The 18,537-nt window shown below is 41.6% G+C and overlaps 1 protein-coding gene across 2 annotated transcripts in view; it reads left to right on the forward strand.

The window, feature by feature from the left end:
• Window positions 1–2,606: 2,606 nt before the first annotated feature.
• GPR141 (G protein-coupled receptor 141) overlaps window positions 2,607–18,537 on the forward strand; it is a 34,320-nt gene continuing 18,389 nt past the window's right edge. Inside the window, exons 1-4 of one of the 2 annotated variants that reach the window (XR_011139762.1) lie at window positions 2,607–2,880; window positions 7,285–7,383; window positions 7,552–7,623; window positions 7,947–11,442. The gene's annotated coding sequence lies outside the window, so the exon portion shown is untranslated. The remainder of the gene's footprint in view (window positions 2,881–7,284; window positions 7,384–7,551; window positions 7,624–7,946; window positions 11,443–18,537) is intronic. The other variant, XR_011139764.1, reaches the window with a different exon arrangement.

Here is an 18,537-nt window from a genome sequence, read left to right on the forward strand (position 1 = left end):
TAAACACTGGGTCACATCCCTTCTCCTACAGAGTTGGAAAGAAAGATTCAGCTGGGCTGCATAATTGCCTCTTCCAAATTCTTCATGTCTGACAGACCTCACAATGGGTTGTCTCTTATATGTTTAATATCAGTTTCTCCTGGACTTTTGAGACAAGCTTGTAGAAAACCAATCCTGATACCAAGTTCTTACAAAGCAAAACAATATATTTAATGGCAGCAACTGTTATAAAACTGCAAAAAAGGCAAACATGGAACCCCTTGGCTGTTTTTTTAATCCATAAGTCTAATCTTAACATTATTATCTTAACTGTTGAATTTATCTCTAATTCCTTTGTTAGACAGGGCATTCAGGCACAAATAGGCTTGAGGCAGTCATATAGGACATGCATGACTTGGCCAGGAAAAGAAATCCCCCGTTCAGGGCTTTGGTTGTGAGGATCCCGTGAGTACATGGCTACCTACCTGTGTCCTGAGTGACTTGAAGGGAAAGGGCTGAGGTAGTACAGGCAGAGCCTATTCAACAGTAGGAAGTACTGGGTGAGGCCATGATACTATTCTTAGGATCTTTTCTTGATCCCAAGCACAAAAAGCTTTGCTGCAATTCTGCACAGGCTTTCAAGGAAAAAATAACCTGCGTGAAGGGAGCTTTTGGAGGCGTTTCCCGTAGGTAGCTCTGTAGCTCTATTTACACAGGGAAAGGATTGAGCTTTTCCTCTGGTGTTCATGGCCAGGATGTCAGATATAAAAATGAGGGATATTTTTTGGACAATTGGCCTTCTGAAGGCTGCAACTGCTTGGTTATAGCTGTGAGGGCAGAGTACAGACTCGTGAGGGTCTAAGGACAGGACCGGTGGTTGCTTGACCAGGCGGACGTGCTCCCACCACACGGCAGAGCACAGTGCAGAAATAACTCAGCTAGCGCTGAGCCAGCGAGTACATCTCTAAGGTAGCGTGCAAGAGGTGGGCAAGTAGGTGGGGGTGCAGAACAAATGCAGACATCTCAGTCTGGCGCTTTGCTTGGGCTACGGCAAATCAGCGCATGGAGGCAGCAACATGACTCCCGGAGCCGGAGTTCACTCGCTCAGCGTCGATGCAGATGGCTGCGCCTGGCCTGCCCCAAGCTGGGGAAGCACAGTCTACTCTGAGAAGGGAAAATACAGGGTTGCTTTCCAATCCACAAAATAAAGTAAACTGTGCACTGATGTTTACCCCTCAAGGCATCTGCTGTAATTTGAGAAGAGAGGTAAAATCACAAAAGAAAATGGCTAAAAAAGTCTCCCCAAAATCCGCGTTAATAAAACTTTTGACAGTTTCTTTTCTGTATTCCACCTAGGACCCCTGTGGCTGTATACAGCTATTTAGAGGTCCTGACTGGGTTCAGCAGGACTGTGAGTCTGTTCTTTTCAAACTGACTAGGATGAAAAATGTGACATAAACCAACTTTTTACCAGACAGAGCACATCAGAACAAAAACTAAGGAGAATTCACACAATGTGAATGAGATGTCATCTCTTAAATGCAGGATAGCACCAGCTTATCCAGACAACCATACTTTGCTTCTAGGGAAGGCAACATCCTGCACCCTCTCCTCTCTCTCTCAGTAAAAGCAGTGCTTTTTATCCTTTTTTATGTGCCTTGGGTCTAGCCATCCCAGCAGAAAGAGGACCTTAGACTTTAAAGTAGTTTGTTCTCTGTATTCTCCTGTAAATACTTGCACTAGGAAGGAGTGAAGGACCAGAAGGCTGTGAGAGATGTTTGCATTGTCACTGCATGGTCTGTTCCGCCAAAATTCAGCGATTCAGACCAAGCAAACAGAGACACAACTGTGACAAGGACTCACGAAAACAATTGAAGCCTCTTCTATGCCTTCACACCATCACGTCACAAAGATTTAGTTATGCATCTCAAATAAAGGTGAACTCTACACCTCAGCCAGAAACAAAATACAGTAAAACGGGAAGGAGATGAAGAAAAACCTGATCTAAACGTAAAAGCTAGGATCAGAGAAGGCCGCACTCCTTGACTCAAGAAGATCAAAGGTTAAGTGCTCTTTTCCAAGTATGGTTATAGCTATATCTGCTGCATCTAACTCTCTAATGTCCTCAGATATGGTGAGATGGCGTAAGATAATAAATTCTCAGTTAACAGACACTATCCAGCATCTTGCCTTTGTCTTTCTCCAAGAAGGTTCAGTTTTGCTCCCACCTGAGAAAACACTTTTTAACTAACTGCAATGGCTAGAGAACAGTGGAGATGAGCTTTAGTGCCTGTAGTCTCCCTCTACTTTCACTGCCATCATCGTCTCAAGCTGCGGTCACTGCAACACACCAGTTGCCACCTTTGTTGGTCAATGGTGTTAGAGCTCTTTTCTGCAGGGTTGGAGCTTTGCAACTATCGCTGTATCCTCTATGGCTTGTGTGTGCACTGACACTATTACTGGTCCCCAACCTGATAACTTGGGGTGGCTGAGCAGATGGGACTGTCCCTTCTGTGGCTTTTGGAGGGCTCAGCCATGCATTTGGCACAGGGAGGTTGAACTTCCTGGATGTCCTTGATTTAGGGCGTTTTCTCCCTTCAGCATCCCACAGGCTCGAGCAGAGAGCAGCGGCTGGCTGAGCAGGGCAGGCCAGCACAAGCCTGTAACATCTGTGCTCATGGTCTGCTCAGGCTTCCTGTTTGCTTCCGCTTGCATGAAGATAACTCTATGAGAAGACAGCAGTGAGCTATGTGGAGAAGCTACTCCTTGCACTGCCCCCTCGGCCCGACATGAGCAACTGAGCTGACCGCTCCCAGCCTGGACTCTCTGAGGTGCAGGATTTTGCTTCTGGAGTTCACATCCTCTGGCAGCTCACCAGACCCCAACCTACCCAAGCAAGATGTAAGGCTCATTTATTTTGGCTTGTTAGTTTTCTCTTTCTCCTGATAGTCTTACTCTCAGGTAACTGCCATGTCAGTGGTACTATTAATTCTCATTGTGAATGGCATATATAATTTCCATGTGTTGGTTTTTTTAGTAAACCAGCTAAGCTCCTGGGGCAGAGAGGCTTTCAAGAAATTAGTTTTATAGTACAGGGCAGCTTCATCTTCAGGACCCAGTTCAACAAAGCATGTAAGCAAAGGAATAATAACTGACTTGAATGGGAATATTAGGGCTTAAAGTTAATAATGTGCTTTTAAAATTTGCGCTTATATCATGCCAATCAATCATCAATCTCCTCAATTACAAGCTCATGTTAACAAATAAATGTCTTGGTCTTTCTTTCCTCAAAAGGGGAAACAGATACAAATAGGCCTTGAAAAATCTATCAGAGACCCGTAGCTAACACAGCAAAGATCAAAACTGCCTTAGCTTGCTCCCTGCTAACTCTTATAAATCAGCAAATGCAGTGTTCCAACACTTTAGTGAAAATCAGTCCAGTTTAATGAACAGAAGGACTATGCTTTAAAAACCAAAAGGGAGAGTTTTTCTCCTCCCTTGAGACAGTCTCAGTGGGAATCTGAAAACTAAGTCTTTTTCTCATACCCTTAGTTCTGAGATTTCTAGGATGCATAAAAAAGGCCCACTAAAAAGTACATCTGAGGGACAGAAATTTAGAAGGATTACTAGAACATAGTAGGAAAGGCAGGATGCTAACTGCAAGGTTATACAGATGAGAGTTAAAGACTGATTAGAAGCGATACTTTGTTGAAAAGCTGGATACTTTCTCACACAGGCATCAGTTACTATCAGGCAGACAGGAAAAAAAAAACCCCTCAGTGCTCTTGCTAACCAGCAAATGCTATTTTACACTGCAGTAATTTTATAACTGTACTTGCACTAACCACAGAGACACCCTAAGCAAAGCAAACTGGTTCCTCAGTGAATTTATGGATTAAGACATATGCTTCTAAAAGACAAGACTGTGATCTCAACACTTTCAGCTATTTCAACAGAAACTGTGTAATGGATAAATACTGTGATATAGCTGTGGTTGAAGTGGTTCATATGGCAAGTTACTAGCTCAAGACATCTTTTTTTGTCATGCTATTATTGAGGTCTGTGGTGAACAGCAGAGCTAGGCTGTTGTTTTTCAGAGACAGTCTCTGAGGAACTAGAGATGTTAAAGGAAGATGTGGTGTTACATGCTAATGTATGGGATTCAATAACCTGAACCAACTTATTGCTTCAATCCATGTCTGATCAGCTGGAGCTGGTATTATTTCCAGTAGTCCACAGATCGATTCCTCAGTTTTATTTTAAACATAGGAATAATTCCATTGCTGCTGCTGCTGTTGTTTTAGACTTCTCATGTACTTTGCTTTTGTGTGTCATTCATTTTACAGACATTCTTCTCCATGCCAGCCTCTAGGGACTGGGGGGTGTAGTGGTGTAGTGCAAAAAAGTTTTCTTTTGAAATCCACTGCCGTGACTGCAAAATGGGAACCAGAAAGCTGGTTATCAAGACAATTAGCATGCAGTTTTTATTCTGTAGGTGTGTGATGTGTTAGCACCGAGTATTTATTCTTAGTGTAGATATAAAAAAACCACACGCAACTATGCTCGGCTATGGATTACAAAACAATTCTATCTAAACCAAGATGTGTATGCATGGGCTCGCATGGGTGAGCACGTGCATGCATACGGATAGGGAGAAAAAAATGCTAGCTATCTAGGATTAACTACTTCGGGCTTTGCACCCACTTCTGGGAAGACCTAGAGGAGATGGAGCTACATTATCCAGCCTTACCTGAAAGAAACCATGTTTTGGCAATAGAGGGAGCGGGAATGAAGCCTTAAGACTCTTCCTAACCTCTTTTCTCATAGGCGAGATAGTACAGAGGGTCATTGACGGTAACAGCAAGGATGTAGGAGGTGAAACAAGATGCCTAGGTAATGAGGAGGATGTTGGGTTGGCTCAATTTAAAATAGCAAGTGCTATTTCCTTGATGAAGTTTTATCTTAACTGCCAGCTCAGACTGGGAACTCTGTGAAGCATCAATTGTCTCTTAGTAATGCACCAAATGCAGCTAGCATTCTGGGGTGCTCATGCTGAACGCCAACCTCTGATGGCTTCCATAATGATTTTAATTTTAGCAGCTCTTGCTAAAAGAAAATACATTCAAGTTGAACGTTCAATGTGGTGCATAACTTACTTAATTTAGCTTGACAGAAAATATTAGCTTGAACTTTCCATTTGTCAGGTCTCTTATCACCAGAGCAGCCTGACTGAGGCAAATAAGGTACCCCTGTGTTGAGACTGCGCATCCCAGACAGATGTGATTAACTCCAGCTTCTTAGTGACTCTAGTGCCAGCTTTTTCCTGCTCTTCATTCTCCCAGTATTTGGCAAATCAGAAAAGCTGTCTCCCAAGTGGGGGAATCCACTCTGAAGAAAACTCCAGAGAGATAGAGTTAGCTTTTTTGTGCTCAAATTTCCCCCTTCCTTGATTTTTGAGTGCCTGATTTTGCAGCCTCACTGGCGTCATACTTCTGATTTTACATCTTTACTTCTAATTTCTTTTTTTCTGCTTGTATTCCTTTATATCTTACTGCTCTCACCTTTCTTTGGGACATCAGTAGTTCTTTAGAGATAATGTACTTCTCCCTGTGAAAGTACATTGGTCTACAGTTCAGAACAGCTCACAGGACAGTTTCCTCCTTCCCCCAAAGAAAGGTGTCATCTTGTTAACCTCCAGATTCAGAGGGCCTCACTCAAACAAGGAACGTTTTTTTGACTGTTCTGTGGTACAGATGCCTGTCCTTTTATGGTAGCGGAATGATCATTTATATTTTGTGTACTAAAAGCTTGCTTTCTTGTGTATGAGTGAAAAATCCCACATCTGATTTCATCACTGCTCTGCATCCCTCATGAGTTTTTAAAGTGTAATTTCATTTTTTTATTCAATGGTGATTTTTTTAAATCCTCTCTTATTTCCAAGTCTGTTTGCTCAGAGAGCTGTCTGCCATGAATGCTCGGAGAGCAGATGCCTGCATCTTGTTTTTCAATAGACATAGCACTTTAAGTATGCTCTCGTCTCTTCTACATGGCTGTAAGTCACTCACTTTCACAGCAAAGAGCTGACATGCTGGGAGAAATTCAGGACACCTCTCTAACGCTGAGTGTTTTCACAATTGCTGGCGAGTCTTTCTTGAGTCTGAGTTACTTCTCTGTCCGCTCTGACCAAAGAATACAACCATGTTTCGCTGATAAGCTGCATTGGAAAATCCAACAGGCAGAAGGTAGATTGCTGTTGCCTCAAAACCAGTTCTAGCTGCCTGTAGGCAAACCTATTCCCAGACTTGGCCACCACAATAACAGAAGCAAATCACTCTTCCTATTTCATTCTCCCTCCAGAGAACTCATCAACATGGATAACTCAAGGTGCCAGCAGCTGCTCTTGTCGACTGCTTTTTTTTGCACTTCTATCTTGTCATGAACAAGGAAGATGTAAGAAACACTTGATGACCAGCTCAAACCAACTTTCTAGCAGAAATTATCCACAGTTTCCTCTAGGAAGGCAATTCACAGGCTTTCTGAAGAAGTTCAATAATCTATAGGGTATTCAAAGGGTCAAGACATGATCCAGCACTCTTAACAGTTATCATTGTATCACTAATCTTTGATTCCTAGGAAAAAAGTTGGATAAAATAGTCAAAACTAAGTGCCAACAGTAAGCATCTACCACGCATACTGAATACTGGTCAGGTCTATGAACATAGAGAAAAGTTCTTCTTGTCATGTTGCTGACCCACTTCCATAACATACCTGGAAAGATGTGTGGCAATGTCTCCTTTGAAAGTACAACGGGCAATTTCTGTTTAGCAGCTGAGTCTCTCAAAGACTTATCCACTATTCTCCTCCTCTTCATTGCTCAAGGAGATACTTAGAGATAATGGGGAGATGCCATGCGATCTGCTCTCAGCAACATAACAAGGATATATGTTTACGTGTCTCCTATTTTTAGCAGATGCAACCATGGCCATCACAAGGATGTCATAATGCAAACACATTAGACTTAGCTGAAGACCAGCTGGCTCAAACTATGCTTGTCCAACAGCACTTTAATTCCTCCCGTGTTTGCTCCTTCAGAATACATTGGACAGTTGTTATAGGAGGTTGAGAAGAGTTTTGCAGTGTATGGTGTGGAGTGGCACATAGAATAGATGTCTTGTTCAACTTCTGAACTAAAAGTCCATTAATATTGTAGTCTGTGAATGCTTGAGAAAGGCCATGACAACTCAGACGGTGACTTCCAAGTTATGATGTTCTTATGATTATGATAACTTTTTTCCGGTCATCTAGGAATTGAGAGACTGTGTTATGGTGTTCTCCTGCTTTTGGCCTCGAAGATTGCTACTGCCCAGAGGAAAAAGAGTGAAACAATATTTCTCATCTAAAAAAGTAAGAAAAAAACTTGGGAGGAGGAGGAAGTAAAGAAAAGAGAGAGAGAATCAGTAGGCATATTCTGTTTCTTACTGTGACAATGGGCTATTTTTCACACCTGTACCCCCACATCCTTTCACTGTTTTCTTTTTTTTTTGATCCATCCACCTTTACTCTTACACCTAGCTAGGTTGCAAGACCCTGTTTGCACAAGGGAGAAAAAGATTGGACAGTGGATAGAAGACAAAGGCCATGAAGGTAAAACACTATATTAACTTTTCTTCTCTCTCTTCATGGTTCTTTAGTTAGTGCGGCATTCTTTATATAGTTCTGTGGCTTTTCTACGGAAATGACAGTATGAATGAGGCAGTATTCCCTTTTAAAAATGAAGGAGGTAGTGGAAGGCTGTCTAGTTTCTAATGTAATTTATTGATTGGTATGATCAGGCCATGAGGATAAATCGCTTAAAAAAAAAACAAACGTAAGTAAGCAATAGCTGTTGGTTTACAGCTGTATTTTTTACTGCCTGCATGAGTTATTGTTTTACCATGTCAGCAGTATGTCTATGTCTGCCTCTGCAGAGATCCAGCCTGCAGAATGTGCCACAGCAGGACTACAAACCCTTGTGATGCAAACAGTTGCCCGTTGGAGAGGTTCCAGGACAGATTTTGAGGCCTCATCCTTAGGGCTCAGTAATGGCCACCAGGGCTGTCAACTGGTCGGGGCCAAAGTACCATGGACCCAACTCCACGAGACCTCATTTTCATCCAAGGTTGCTGGGGGAGCTGGCCGATATCATTATGAGGATGCCATCTATCATATTTGAAAGGTTGAGGCAATCAGTTATGAAGCAAATCCTTCTGGAAACTGTAGCCAGATTTGCTAAGGGTGAATCCTTCCTGATCAGCCTGATTACCTTCTATGATTTTATGCCTGGCTCTGTGGATGATGGGAGAGCCGTGGATGTTGTATACTTTGACTCTATCAAGGATGATGACACAGTTTTCCATGATTCTCAGCTGATAGTAAGGCCAATACTGTTTAATGTTTCTATTAAAGACCTTGCTGATTGGACAGAGCATATCCTCAGCAAATTTGAGGATGATACTAAATTGGGGCAGGTGGCTGATACACTCTAGGGCTCCCATTCAGAGGGACCTCAATGGGCTGGAGAAATGGGCTGACAGGAACCACATGAAGTTCAGCAAAGCCAATGCAAAGCCCTGCACCTGGGAGAGAATAAACCCAGTGTACAGTGTATAAATAAACCCATACAGTGTAACAGTATGGGCTGGGCACTGACTGTCTAGAAAGCAGCTTTGCAGAAAAGGACTGGGGGATAGTGGGTTGGAGGAGGGGGCTATCTGTTGGACAACAAGTTGAACAGGAGCCAGGAATGTGCCCTGCTGGCAAAGGCGGCCAACAGCATCCTGGGCTGCATTACCAAAAGCATAGGCAGTAGATCAAGGAAAGTAACTATTGCTGTGCTCAGCAACTATGAGACCACAATTACTGTGTCCAGTTTTGGGGCTCCCCAGTACAAGAAAGACATGGACGTAGAGGATTGAGTGCAGCGAAGGGCTACAAAGATGGCCTAGGAGTTGCAGTGTGTGATGTACAAAGCAAGACAGAGAGGACAGAGTTTGTTTGGCTGGGATAAAGCTCAGGGAGATCTTATTGCTTTCTGCAACTACCTCGTGAGAGGATAGAGAAAAATGGTGACAGATGTTTCTCAGAGGTGCAAAGTGATAGGACAAGAGGCAAAGGATAGGAGTTACAGCACAGGAAATTCCCATTAGATGTTAGGAAAAATATTTTCACTATGAGGATGCTCATGGAAGAGGACGCCATAGAGGTTGCAGGATCTCCATCCTTGGAGGGCCCTGAGCAACCTGAAATAAGCTGGCCCGGGTTTGTGCGCCAGTTCAAATGGATGGCATCCAGAAGTCCAAATGAACGTAAATTACCCTCAAACATTGCAAGTAGATCACTCTTGGTGCCATGGGTAAAGCTGTATTCCTAGAAGTGCAAACTTTACTCCTGTAAGAACCAAAGTCCCAAGAATATTTAATAATCTGTATACATGTTGAGGATGAGCGACTCCTTAAAAACTTACAGCTTTTTTGGCTTGAAGCAATACTGAAGTTATTAGATGTCACAGGTTTACATGAAAACTTCAGTTCTAGAAGCCTTCCTTTTTGTTACTGAAAGGCAAAATACTGCCCGTAGGTTAAAACACAAGGCACAACATCAGGAGACATAGAGGCTAGTTCTTATTCAGTACCAGACTTGCTATGTGACTTTCAACAAGTCCTCTGCCCTCTTTCATGACTTAGCTTATAGCACGTAATATAGGACTAATAGCATATTACATAATTAAGATAAATTCAACACTTTTCAATTTTTGTATTTGCGTGTAGTGGAAAATATGTAGTTTTTATTTTCTGAAAAGTGTTACTATGTCTTTTTTGTACTGAACTTAAACTTAAGTTTTAAACTGCAGGCTACTAAAATTTTACAAGAACATTTTATAAACTCAATCAGTAATTGGAGGAATAGTGTCCTTATTAAACCCTAACAAGAGTATTTAGACATTGCTAGGGCAAATATTACATCTTCCTCCACTATTGCTTTTTATCTTGTAGAATCTTAATGCAGGGATAGCACAGAACATTTACTGAGCTTTCAGATTTAAAAATTCCCAAGTATATCCTCATAATTTGGAAGAAAGAGAATATACTTATTCTGAACACTTTTATTATTCATAGTGGTACTCCTGGGAATGTATCTTCAGGTTTTTGAAGAGAAATGAATTTGGCCTTCTACTTTCTCTGTAGCCAGGTTTTGCAGATACTCTGCTGCGCCATTGATAGAGAACAACTTCTAGAAATCAAAAGGGAGTGAAGGAATAATAACACCTTTGCACCTATCTCTCCTGCTCTGCCAGACTTCTGACAGCAGATATTAGATCCAATTAAGAATATAACCAATGGTATTTAAAATATAATGAAGAGGATTGTGATAATAGATCCCTGCCAAAACTTCCTCCACCTCACACGCCATATTCTCCTCATTTGTGAAAAGACTGAGACAATATCTTTCATTTATAAAAGGACTGTCATGTATGTATAGTGTGCATAAAGCAGCTACTCACGTCTCTTTGCAAGACTCTACCACTCGACGACGGGACAGAGAGCCAGTAAGCGTTCAGCCTTCCAGGCTGCCCTGCTCCACCATTACTACATACATTTTAACATCACATCATGAAGAAAGTGTTTGCAATGGCTCTCAAATCAATATATTCACCTCTAACATTGTCTGAAATCTATATATGGAGCCATAAGTGGCATCAGAGGGACTGTCAAAAATAAGATTTATCAGATGTCTAGTGGCCAAGCACAAACCACAGAATGAATAACACCTCTTAGTACTAACTTACACTGAGGTATTATTCTAAGCAACTGAACAGCTGTTGTTGAGAGGTTGGGTGGCTTTCATATCACATGGGAAAAATATCTATATCTACATCTATCTATAGCTATATATCCACATAAGTGCATATAAACATACACTCACACATGTGCTTTTTCCCCTTTTAGCCATATTAGACCTCTTTCTTTCTTACAACTCTAGATGCTTACAAACAGACACATAACTGGAAATATTTAGTGTGTATTGAATGGAAGAAAAATAAAGAAAAAAAATATGGAAAACAATAGACTTGCTACATCAGATCATCACAGTTGGTCCCAGAACCTTTTTCAGCTGTTTGTAGTTTATTGGTAGAGGCTGACAGTTCAGGAAGCCAAAAAACCATGGTTGCAGTTCCTCAGCAGCAGTTCTTTGCATGCAGCTGGGGGACTGAACGTAGAGGGGTGATAGGCTATGCAGCTGCATAGTCTGCTAAGCCAGTGCCAGGTAAGTGCTGTGGAGGTACTCAGCTGAGGTACTGGAGTTAGACATGCAGAAGACAAAAGGATTTTTTCCCCTTCATCTTGGAGAAGAGAAGGGAAATGTTATTAAACTCAGATGAGAAGACTACAGATCTGGATGGAGTTTAAGAGTTCTTGACGGGAGGTAAGCTTAAAGCAGAGCTGGGAGAAAAAAGTTTTAGGATCAAAGTTAAAAGTGCTTCGGCTTTTTAGTCAACTGTGGAGAGAGATTTTGTGACATCTGTGGTAGCAAAATAGGATGTAGTTATATGTATACTTTGGGAGTCAGCGCTGCAGGAATTCAGGGCTCCTTCTAGGATAGCATGTACATTTCTCAAAATTAATTTATTAAAAGAAAATGTAACCAGAAAGATAAGAATGACATTACTGGTTTTAGTGATTTATCTTCAAACAAAGGATCAGAAGGAAATTTACACACTGATACTATTAGATCTCGGTTGTCTTTTTAATACCTTTTCATGAATAGTCAAGTTTTTAGAACTACCTTAGTTGCTGAGGACCACAAGTCCCCCCGACAGGCAGAGGGACTTCAGCTCTGCCATCACTTTGGTGCCTTTGAGAACATTCCCTGGTGCTCTTAGACAACTGCATGGCTCAGCAAGAACCAGCAGCCCAGTGGCTTTGCATCTACTTCTTGGATAGCTAGTTTAGACGCTAGTTCATCTGCTCTGATACTAGATTTTACTTTGCTGTCCTCTTCTTGCTCAGTGTGTACAGGAGGCCTAAGGAGGGCAGTGGGGGAAGCCTGGACTGCAATGTTTTTTTCTTTAGGTTGATGATACAGAGCTTTCTTCTGTTAGCCAGGAAGAGCAACTGAGTGCCTGTTTCAGTGAGCAGGAAAAAGAAAAGAATGAATTGAGTGTGACAGATGAGTCAGACAAGAAAGAGTGGTGGCTAGATGGTAGAGGAAAGTGATCAGAAGGTACACCAACAAAAATGACCTGTGTCACCAAAGATAGGCAGGTGTATGCCTATATTTATTTAGGTAATTACACAGTGGGATTCTGTTTGAACTCTCAAATTTTGCTGGAAGAACATGTATGAGGTGGGTTGTTTTTGAATCTCTGTAGCAGCAGTAGCAGCTTTTTTCTTCCTCTGTTGTGAACCTCACAGCTCCATGCCCCTCATGATGAGAAGATGATAGAAAGTAACAGAATCGGTTTTTACCTTCCACTTTGAACTATTGCAGTCCTTACCTTTATGGCAGCATTAACGGTGGAGGCATGCAAACAAGCTGCAACAGGGAAAACTAGGCTGTAAGTTTGAAGGGCACTACAAAAATACCTGCCCATACGCTTGCTCCAGTGCTGGAGCATCTCACTACACACGAGAGCTTAAAATTCCCTGTTGTTCTTAGCACCCATGGAAAGGCATCGCTCCTCTGAATATTCTGCTTACATTTAGCCCAAAGAGCCTGTGCCTGCTGCTATTCAGGTTGCCACCTGAACATAGACACAGCTTTCGAACGTGTTGTCTCAGGCAACTAGAGTCTGAGAAGGTTCTATGTGCCATTTTGTAGTGAAAAGGTGAGCAATACCAATAGTTAGATAAAATAGTTGGAGCTTTATTCCTGTTCTGTATGGATTCATATAATGGTCATTGCCATGGTACCTAAAGGCTGTTTTCATAGTCTCTGAAAACCTAAAAAAGCTAGATTGAATAAAGTGATTAACCAGCTGCCCCAGGTTGTTTCTTACTATATCTCCTCCTTGCTTGAGTACAGAAACTTTTGCAGTACTGAATTTTATTTTGGTAAGTTTTTTTTTTTAAAGATATATGCTGTGATGAGTTTCTTTAAGAGAAGGCAATAGCATCATCAGAGGAAATGCATTGCATTGCATTGCATTGCATTGCATTGCATTGCATTGCATTGCATTGCATTGCATTGCATTGCATTTGCAACTTTGTAGTGATTCTCAGTTCATGGTTCTCAGCCCCAGAGCCATTCCTGAAAGGGACTGTCTCCATCCCTTTATCCTTCTCTCAATGAGTCCCTGGGGGGTGCAGCTGCTCATGATGATCTTAATTATGAAACTAGGAGCAGCTGCTTCAAAACACAAGGCCCAGGCTGCAGAGCATCTTAAAGAGAAGAAGCAAGATCCTGCTCTTCTATGGGGATCTGATGTCAAGGTGGAGGATCTGCCTGCTCTGTAGCAGAGGTTGCTGCACAGATACACTGCAGCCATCCATATCAGCTGGAGCTTCCTAAGGATTTGTGTCCAGGAAATACACATGGCTGCAGTTCAGCCTGTGGATGTCAACGGTGTCAGTTATGGAGATCAGACCATCATCTATCAATCAGGGAGAAACCTTCTAGCCAATCACAACTGATAGGAAGTCTTACATCTCCATTTTGTAGTGAAAGTGACAAATCAGTAGGGGTAACTTTATGTAGGTCTGACCAGTTTGATCTCTCCCAACCTTGTCAGAGGCTGAGACACCAGGCAGTCTCATGCTTAGTGGCTCAAAGACTTGGCCCTGCTGCTGTGTCTTAACACAAGCAAGTGATTGCAGGTGCGTCGTCTCAGTTATGGGAGATAGCATGAGGTCCGCAAACTCAAGCGACGCATTTCTCAGAACTTGCCTCTTTTCATTCAGTGACCTTCTACAGGGAAGAATAACGCAGGTGAAGCAGTTTTTGAACAAGAGGAAGAAGGAATACATTCTGGATATAAGAAGAAGGTGTGCACCAGGAGAGCAAATGAACATTAGAATAGTGGCCCAGAGAAGTGATGAAAACTCCTTTGCTGTAAAAATTTAAGAATCAGCTTGAGAGAGCCTTGGATAACCCAATCTAAAGCTCTGCTTTCAACAAAAAGTTGCACCATAGGATCTGCAGAGGTCCCTCCCAACTTAAACTTTTATCTGATTCAACAGCCACAAGAGACACAACCTCGGATGTGCACATGGCTCTGTGCAGCATCACACAGAGGTACCTGAGCTATCTCTGACAGAGCTAACTCAAGCACTGAAAATTCAAGCCTGGAAAATAGGGATAAATTAGACAAGAGGGAGTATCACACTAACACAGACTGATTACTGAGTGCCTAAGTAAGGTTGGCTTAGATATTTCTGCATCATATTGCTTTCTGAATTGTATGCATACCTCAGACTCACACGGTAACATGCATATCTTCTTTTGTCAATGGCATGCACAAAAACTGCATGAATTCTACCCTTCCACTCCTAAAATAACACAGGCAGGCTGCTTATGAATCTGATGCAAAAAAAAGAGGGGAATATACTTCAAAAAAGAATAACAAAATATAATGCTGAAACCTCTTACCAGGCGAATCTACTTCTTCCTAACCTAGAAGAGTTCCCTGTTTCGGATACACAGCTGAAATTAAGTTAATGTGAGGATAATTTTACATATTTTAGGTGTGGGAACAGAATGATTACTAGATGAGCTCAGATACTCAATTACTTGTCTATGGGAAACTGAATCAGAAAATTAAACAGAGATTGCTTTTGATATAGAATTAATTATTTTATTGTCAGCTCATTGAGCACAGCAAAATCTTTCTTCTCAAGTGAAATTGAGGAAAAAAAGGGTTTAAGCTAAAGCAAGAGAAGCATAAGGGAAAATCTGGAGTGGATGTTGAACAGGCATTGTTTTATCTGCACTTTTCATTGTGCTAACGACACTTAGCAACGAACGCTGAGATCGCTCACCATGAGAGCTGCAAAAGTCATTGGATTGCTTTCAGTGACGACCCTGATTTGATGGTGCAAGGAGAGAAGAAAGCTAGTTATGGGACTCTCTCCTCAGTGAGTAGATGCTTCTCATTTCCAATTCTGCAGCACAATTAAGCCCATTAACTGCTTTGTTTTTCTAACCTCCTCAAATCCTTAATACCCCTGAAATCACCAGGAAAGCTATTCTTGGGGTATCTTTTCTATGTAGAGATACTCAGACTAGTTCTTAATATGCTAGCTTGAGAACCAGAAGCAATAATGCTAAATAAACATGTTGCTATGTCCAGCCTATTAAACTGTGTTGAGAAGCTAATGGGCACAGCAATGCCCTGCTGTGACTGTTCTGCTTTGGGATCAGAGCTTACACCTCCACAGGGAGATGTATCTCCTGCACCACATAGCGTTGCATCAACTTACGTTGATGTTATTTTGAGCATTTCTCCACCATGCTGCACTGACTCCATACGGATCTTACAAAGGCCTGGCATGTAAATCTATCTGGTAGGGCTTGTACTATCATACAGAAATGTCTTGTCACTCTGGCTTCGGTTAAGACGAGCTAGTAAGAGCTATAGTGAAAAATGAAGCAAAGTATTTACGCACTTATGCCTTCCAGCAATTAGACATCTATACAGTACTTACATCAAATAAAGAGGATAAACTGAAAAGAAGGAAGTTAGGCAGGGAATCCAATTGACCATTTATTATTTTTAATTCTATGTCTTATCGAGAGGTCTAAAGACCAGCCAGAACTAGGGGCCCAGTGGCATGGTGCTCTGTGCAACTTAAGAGCACAAAGAAGTCCTTGCTCTCAAGAGCTCCCAAATCAAAAAGGCAGATTTGGGCAAGAACTATCAGGTACATACAAACAGCATGATGGCTGCAAGCAGCATGGTCCAAGATTTCCTGGGGAATCGTGTGTCAAGTAAATGGGGAGAGAGGCTAGAGGACAGCAAGTGAGGAGGACACGATGGGAAGAAGGGCAGATGTGGTACTCCTCCCACAGCCCGGAATAGCCCTTGCTCTAGCTGTCTCTAGAGCTGCTCCTGGCTGGAGCCTCTAGTTACATCCTGAAATATTTCAGCTGCACTTCAGATAGATAGGCAAAAATCTTAAAAAGTATATCAGCAATGAGCTTATTCCTGACACAATTAGTTTCACACTTCAGCAAATACACTAAAGAGCTTAATCTAACACAAATGCTTATCATTAGATCAGAACAGAAACCTCCCGATTTAACAGTAAAACGAACCATGCAGTCCAAACAATTTCATGTAGTTGAGCACTCATATGCATACAGCATCTTATTTCATTACGCATTCTTTAGCCTTCTGATTAGGACAGGCTTTAGCTCATCAATATACTTTATGAATGCAACGCAGAGCAATTCCCATGCGGTACTTCCTTATTTCTGAAAGAGATATGAGGAACTCTGAATTCCAAGCTCCTGTCCAGCTCAGTTGTAGTGCCGAAGTCACGCCTTTCATTGTACATATGTTGAAGTAGGAAATCATCTTCAGTATCAATCCAGCACTGCTGGTACTAAGCTTTCATTTCTGTATGTCTCATACGCAGACACTAGACTATTACATGGAGGTGTGTTCCTCTGCTAACACAGAGAACACATTTCACTACACTAAATTTCATAAATATCTATATGTGCATATTCAGCATGAGAGGGATCATTATTAGAATGCTTTTTCCATCCATCTCAAAGCATTTGCATTTTTTCTGCAATCAGAAATGAAATAAAACAAAAAAAAAATCCAAAGAAAAAATAGTATTAGTGATTGCAGTTAATATTTTGAGGGAGAGTAGCAATAGACTTGTGTTGTAACTGTTTTTAAATAATATTCTACCTTACAGCATGCTACCTGCCTCAGCAGGCAGCCGATGAGAGGCTAGCATGCAGTTCAAACAAGTTTTAGGATAAGCACTGACTTTTTAGGTGAAGAGAAGGACTTTTTCTTCTTGCAAGGGCAGATAGCACATACATGATTTTATTCCCTGCAGTCTAATGTCAGCCTTATGGCAGCAGTAATGCCTCTCACTGTCAATCAGCTCTTCCCTCAATTTGTTTTATCCTGTCGAGAACAAGGTCTGATAACAAGCAAACAGCTGTACTGGATTCCCGATGAAAAGCATGTCTCCTGGAAAACCTACTGGCACAGGACGGATGAGAACAAGTAAAAACCTGCAGAAAAAGTTAATATGAAAGCTAGTGACAGATTGCTGGAAACGTGCAGTTGTTAAAAATAAATAAGACACCTTCTCAAAAGACCCGGTTAGACTGGAATTTGCACTGCTGTGTTTTGTGTGCGGTTCTGACCGCTCCCGAGTGCCGTGGCTCTGAGTGCTCCTCAGTAATACACACCGAGGCCAAAGCAGAGCACCAGCAGAGAACACGAATAGGTACAGGGAAAGTTAGGTGAATTTTTAGTGCTAAAATAGTTGTTTTTTCCATTTGTCATTTCCCAGGTACACGCTATTAAAGAAGTACGATACATTTTGATGCGGATTTAGGTTTTGCTTTGTCTTCTTTGCAGTACTTCTCCAGTGAAAGAGCTGGATTAGGGAAACAGCTGAACAGAAACTCGATGCAAGTTTATTTATATTTTATTCTTCAACAAAGAATCAGGTGTAATTTTGGTTCTTGCAAAAGAGAGAAAGGTAATGAAGCAGACTGAAGTGAAGACAGACTTTCTCCACAGCACTCTGCCTTAGATATTTTTAAGCAAAGTTTTTCTGAGTAATGATGTTTATGGATAGTAACTTACAAAATGGGTTTTTTTCCCCTCTCTAAATTAGAAAAGAGAACTAGGAGGAGACCACCAGACATATTTCCACTTTCCAGAGGAGCTTGAATTTATATCTCTGCTGTACAAATATGTGTGAAATGAGGAACTGCAAGTTGCATTTTCCTACCTATACTTTTACAAAATGTTCTTTCAGACGTGTCACGGGCAGTATTTCTCTCTCATAGAATGCCTTGTACCTCCTGGATGACAGGCACAAATCACATCCCCTTCAGAACCTAGGTAGAGACATTTTAAGAAACCTATTATCTACAAAGTGGTTTTGGTTGTTATTGAAGCCAAACACTTTTCCTTTTGTAGATAATTAATATCGTTTTGTTCAGGCACTTGAAATGGTAAGGCACATTAGAAATATGAATCAGAAAGTACAATTTCATTGGTTCCGGCTACAAGTTACTCACTGTAACTACATACTAAATTTCACCTATTCATATTAGCAGCTGATCTTTTGCTTACTGATGAATTGCAATTAGCCTGTCAAAAGTATAGCTTAATAACTGATTCAGTGAGGCTACACACAGTACTATATAGTAGGAACAGGTCCATAGCTGGCACTGAGATGCTGAGGAGCTCTGGGCTTTGAGCGAGGAGCTCAGGATGCAGCAGATGATGCTCTCATGCTTTCCCGGTATCTCATCCTCATACCTAGGAAGCAGAAGCTGCCTTTGCTTGAGGTTGCTGCTGTGACACATCCTAGAAAAGGC

Source organism: Struthio camelus, chromosome 2 (assembly GCF_040807025.1).
Source record: "Struthio camelus isolate bStrCam1 chromosome 2, bStrCam1.hap1, whole genome shotgun sequence".
Lineage (NCBI taxonomy): Eukaryota > Metazoa > Chordata > Aves > Struthioniformes > Struthionidae > Struthio > Struthio camelus.